The following is a 6,000-nucleotide window of genomic DNA, read 5'->3' as shown; positions in this document are numbered from 1 at the left end:
ATGAGAGTTGTCCCAAAGAGAATGGGCTGCCTCCAAACGGGTGAGATCCTTCTTCAGATGGAAGCTGGGGGACCACTTGTTGGTTATGTCACGAAGAAAACTGAAGTTGGGAGATCCTCTGAGAGCTCTGGGATTCTGTAAAAGGGGCAGACACCTGCATGGTGATTGGCAGATGGGCTATGCCCAGCTTGCCCCTCTCTCACTGATTTTCCACAGTTCCATTTGTGGGTTTGCTTTTCATATGTTTATCCATAGAGACCTCTCCAACTGAAATTCAAAATACTTGTCAGTCATGCTGGGCTGTCCCAAACACATGCTCTAACATGGAGATGATTTTTTTTTTCAAAAATAGCAACAAAACCCAGTTCATTGCATCAAGCTGTGACTTCATCGATCATTCATCTTGATGCAGACAACATTCAGAGATGTCTGGGACATTCAAAAGAGGGGGAAAAATTCGAGTTTTCATAGTCATTTCCGGAACTAAACTGATTAAGTGCATTTCCTAGGTGGGTCTGAAATCTTCTTTTAATGATTTTTGAAAAGAAAAACAAAAAAATTGTCCTTGCTGTAATGCTATTAAATCTGCTTGGATAATTCAGAATATCGGTTGGCAAGGCAACATCCTCCCACAGCCGCCACAGTAAACCTGCGGCGTAGCAGGGTTCTTGCAGATGAAAGGGGCTCCCGTTTCAGTCAATCTGGAGGCTTTGGCTTCCTTTCAGCCCTGAAATGGACAGTCTTGATGCTTGGGTTTTTCCATCCTTAATATAGGACGGCTCTCAAAGGGAAGAGCCCACTGGAGCCTTCCTGGCTGTCACCCTTCTCAGGATTTGCTTTATAGAAGTGTCAATAGGATTGTGGATTTATCCAAGTGGCCTGGTACTTGGAGCCAGGAATGACAGCACCCTAGTTAGTGTGAGGAAATGAGAATGGCAATCTGTCAATCCCTCACCTACTGCACCAAAGTCAGCGTGAAGGAAAGTCTATGTAAAGGGGATCAACATATTTTCCCGGGCACTCAAAGTAGCAATCAGAAACACCTAATGGTTTCTTTTTCTGGGCCAAGGGTTCTCACCATGAGATGATAAGCCTGTGAGATCCAGGGCAAGCCATCTAACCTCCAGTGCTTACCAGAAGTGGCTGTGGCCCAGGACAATCTTCAGGAACACTCCATGGGATGGTCTTGGGGATGGAATCTTGATGATCTTCCACAGCCTTTCCTGTTCTAAATCTATGACCCCATTGTGACACATCCCTCCAACTCTCTGGGTCAAGTTTTCTCAGTAAAATGAGGGGGTGGGACTAAATGGCCCCTGAGGTCCTTTCCAGCCCTTCATCTATGATCCTCTGCAATCCACTTAACTGCCTTGGGCCTCTGTTTCCTCAACTATTGAGTTCAAATCCAGCCTCAGATACTTACCAGCTATGTGACATTGTCTCAGTTTCCTTATCTATAGAATGAGCTGGAGAAGGAAATGGCAAACCACACTCATATCTTTGCCAAGAAAATGTCAAATGGGGTCAAGAAACATCAAACATGACTGAAACAACTGAACAAAAAAACAAACAATAATAACAACATCCAGTGATGGGCTGGAGGTGGCTGAACCACCATGACAGCTTCTTGTTAAATTTTCAACATAAACATTTACACCAGAAATCAGCAAATGCCCCACATCATGACCTGATTTATTTTTGGTGGTGGTGGTGATTCGAGAAAGTGATGGAGAAAATGTTAAGAATACTGGTGGAGCTTAGAAGTGTGTCCTATGTACATTTGTTTCCAGAAAGTTGGTAGTTAAATACATACCAGCATAGTTATGCTTGTACCACATCCCCTTTAGAATTATTGTAAACAGTGTTGTTACAGGAGAATGCATTATAAACCTTATAGTGTTTGAGAAATGTGAGAGGGAGAAGGAAGATGGCATGGTAGAACAGTCACAGACCTGTTCTCAGTCAGGAAGGCAGGAATTCAAAGGCTGACCTACACCAGTTATTTTAGCCTTAGCAAATCGTTTAACCTCTCCAGTGCCATTGGCATCTCTCTAACATTATAAGTTATGGGGACTGAGTGCCTGACCTTGGATCATAAAGACTTGAGTTCAAGTCACATTTCTGATGCCTAGCAGCTGTGTGACAATAGGCAATACCTCTGAGCCTCAGTCTCTTCATCTGTAAGAGTTGGACTCAATGATCCTTGAGGTCCATTTCAGCTCTAAATATATGATCCTCAGCTTGAATTAGATGTCCAATAGATATCTTAAACTCAACAAAGCCAAACTCATTATCTTTCCACCTAAACCTTCTTCCCTGCCATAGTTCCTATTACTGTAGAGGGCACCCCCATCCTTCTGGTCCCCCAGGCTCACAACCTAGGAGTCCATCTGGACTCCTCACTATCTCTCCCTGGCTACATCCAAGCTGTCACAAGGACTGTCATTTTCACCTCTGTAACATCTCTTGTCAATTCCACTCTTGCAGCATCTCTAGTCAATTTCACCTCTGTAGCATCTCTAGTCAATTTCACTTCTTCAGCCTCTCTTGTCAGTTTCACCTCTTCCACATCTCTGGTCAATTTCACCTCTGCAGCGTCTGCCCCTTCTTTCCCCTAAGGCAGCTCCCACCCTAGGAGAGACTGTCAACACCTCACATCTAGACTATTGTAATAGCTGCTGGGGTAGGGGGGGTGCCTGCCTCAAGTCTTTTGCCACTCCAATCTATCCTCCATTCAGCCACTAAAATTATTTTCCTAAAGCACAGGTCTGAACACCTCTCCCCATTACTCAGTAAACTCCAGTGGCTCCCTCTGGCCCCCAGGAGGAAATACAAAATCTTCTGTTTGGTATTCAAAGTCCTTCATAACACTCCCCTCATTCTTTTCTATCTTCTTAGACTTTACTCCCCAACACATGCTCTTAGATCCAGTGACACTGGCATCCTAGCATCTATGAGCAAAACCCTCCATCTCTGAGCTCCAGCCATTTTCTCTGGCTGTGGACCACACCTGAAATGCTCCCCCTCCTCATCTCCACCTACTAGCTTCCCTGGTTTCAAGTCCCAACTAAAATCCCATCTTCTCAAGGAAACCTCCCCCAACCTCTCTTAATTCTAGCTCCTTCCCATTTTAATTATTTCCTATTTATCCTGCATGTAGCTTGTTTGTACATGTTTGTTTTCTTGCTCTCTCTCCCATTAGAAAGAAGGATGAATACAGAGTAGGCCCCACCTATTAGAAGATTCTCAACAGCCCCTATTCCTGAAACCCTTGGTGTCTGTGCAATAAACACATCTATTCACACTTTGGATTGAGGAAACAAAACCCTTTCTTCCAGCCACAGTTTGTTAAAGTCACACTCAGTGGTCCAGAACGTTAAAAAAAAAATCCTCAATCCTTAGGTTGTGTTGTCACAAGGAAGGAAAGTGTGGGCCCAGGAGAAAGCTTATTTTGTTTGGGGCTTCCATCATACCACATTCTAGCAGCTCTAGCAAAAGTCACTAAATGTAGTTTTAATGGGATTGGTTGGGGCTGTGAGAAGGATTCCAGAGGGCACTTTTCTACATTGTTGTGCCTAGTGTTAAACAGCCAGGAGTACTATAAAGTGGTATCTTGTTCAGGGAGGGATATGAATGAATGAATGAATGAATGAATGAATGAATGAAAAGATGGTTAACCATTATTATGTGGAAATCATAAACTTTTCTATGATCATAGGATCATAGCTCTAGGCCTGGAAGAGACCTCAGCAGCCATCCAGTCCAGAAGTATCAAACATAGGCTAAACCAAATTAAAATAAGTTCAAATCCTACCTCAAACATAACTAGCTGTGGGACCCTGGACTTCTGCCTGCCTCGGTTTCCTTAACAGTGTAATGAAGATAATAATAGCACCTACCATCCAGGGTTGCTGTGAGGATCAAATGAGATAATGTTTGTAGTTCCCGGCACATAGTAGGTGCTTAATAAATTGTTTCCCTCCCTTCATTACGGTTTCCATTTCTTCTGGGAAGTAGAATAACTGACATCGCTTGCCTTACTCAGTGGTTTTGAGGAAAAATGCTTTGTAAATCTTAAAACACCAAAGAAATATGTGTTGTTAATATCTGAAATAAAAGGCAATCTTGAAAAAAATGTAATTGGGAAATGTTTAACAAAATAAATAAAAGTTCAGTAAAGCACTGGTAATGTTCATTTGGGGCTTTCTAAGTCGATATGCACCCTCAGGGATCCTTAAGTACATTTTGGTGACCTGTCTCCATTTGAGTTTGATGCTACTGATCTAGTCCAACCCTCTCATATAAAAATGGGGAAACTGAGGCCCAGAGAGGAGGTTTCACTTGCCCAAAATCACACAGCTAGAAGGTAGCAGTGCTAGGATTGGAAGCCATGCCCTGTGGCACCATATGCAGTGCTGTTTCCATTACCTCTTCTTTCCTTCTTCTTCTCTTCCTTCCTCTCTGTCTCTGCCTGCCTCCCTCCATCCCTCTTTCCCTTTCTTTCTTTCCCTCCCCTTCTCTGTCTCTTTCTACCATTCACTTTAATTTCCTCTGTTTTGATTCCTTCTTTTCTATCCCCCTGTTCACCCATCTCTGTTTCTGTCCCTGTCTCTCTCTGTCTTTCTGTTTCTATCTCTCAAGCTCTTTCCTGGCTCATTCTTTCCCCACCCCTCTCCTCCTTTCCTCTTCCCTCACTCTTTCTCACCATGTCATTTGCATAGACACCCCCCCAGTACAATCGCTAAATGCCAGGCCCCAATGGAGGAAGGAACATTTGGAAGTAGTTACTGAATCCAGGGATGCCTGGGGATCACTCCCAGTTATGCATGAGTGAAGGGCAGAGGGAGGTGTCGTGAAGTCCAGGGGACTGTCCTGAATGACCTTAGGAGGCTAGGAATTTAGAGAATCTCAGTTCTTCTTGTGCCCAAGGGTTGAGTCTTGCTGTGTGGAGCTGGAGCCCTGAGAAGAAGGTTCCTGCCCCCTTCATCAATCACTGCCTGTTTCCTTCCTCTCAGGAGTCCTGCCGGTCCACAGCGATCATTCCACGTGCTGAGTACAATCAGCCACATGTGTGAGTGGCCTTGAACATATAATGGACTAAGACAGCGCTGGCTATGTGGGACTGAAAACGTCCTTCAACCAAAGCTGAGATCTAAATGTCAGCTCCACACTGGAGCAGGGGGAGGGTGTGAACCTACCTTCGGGAATGAGAGGCACACGGGGCAGGTTAAATTCATTTATAGCAGGGTCCTGGGCTTGGAGCCAAGAGACCTGAGTCCAAGTCCTGGCCTCAGCACTTACTGCCTAAGCAAGTCTGGGCAAGTCCCATCACTTCTCCAAGTCTCAGTTTCCCCAGTTGTAAAAAAAAAAAAAAAAGCATTAACAATCCTTTGCACTCTCTCTTCTCAAGGTTGTTATGAATAAAGTACTTTGCAAACCCTAACACCCTCCAGAAATAAAAGGCATCATTCTCTCTTATATCTTGTGGGCATTATTCTATACTAGGAACTCAAGGTACCAGCAACTATGTTCTAAAAGACAGGGGTAGCGGTGGGGGGAAAGTAATCCACATACATGGAAATTACTTTTCCCCAGAGTGTGAAAGGGGCTGAGGACAGGCCGGCTGGAAAAGCCTCTGTGGACAGGACCATCTCCTGCATCACAGAATATGAGCCTCGCGCAGTGAAGCACTTTCATTCAACCACCAACAAAAAGCCGTCTCTTCATCCACCTCCAAATAGTCCACCAAAGATTACACAGAAAAGAAGAATGATGGCGTCGGGAATGATAGCTGGTGCTTCTATCACTCCTAAGGTTTGCCGAGAGCTTTTGGGACGCAATTTCCTTTCAGCCTGGTAACAGTCCTGCAAGGTAAGTTGGTCAGTCAACAAGCAATAAACAACCACTTATTATTTTGTATCCTGCACATCGTAGGTGATGTTAAATCACTATGATTAATAATGTCTACTATGTGCCTACACTGTGCTAAGTGCTAGAGAT

This window comes from Petaurus breviceps, unplaced genomic scaffold (genome assembly GCF_028583685.1).
Source record: "Petaurus breviceps papuanus isolate PSGF00001 unplaced genomic scaffold, PetGlider_PUasm1.0 567, whole genome shotgun sequence".
Lineage (NCBI taxonomy): Eukaryota > Metazoa > Chordata > Mammalia > Diprotodontia > Petauridae > Petaurus > Petaurus breviceps.
The sequence above is the reverse complement of the archived record's forward strand: the minus strand, read 5'-3'. Positions refer to the sequence as shown.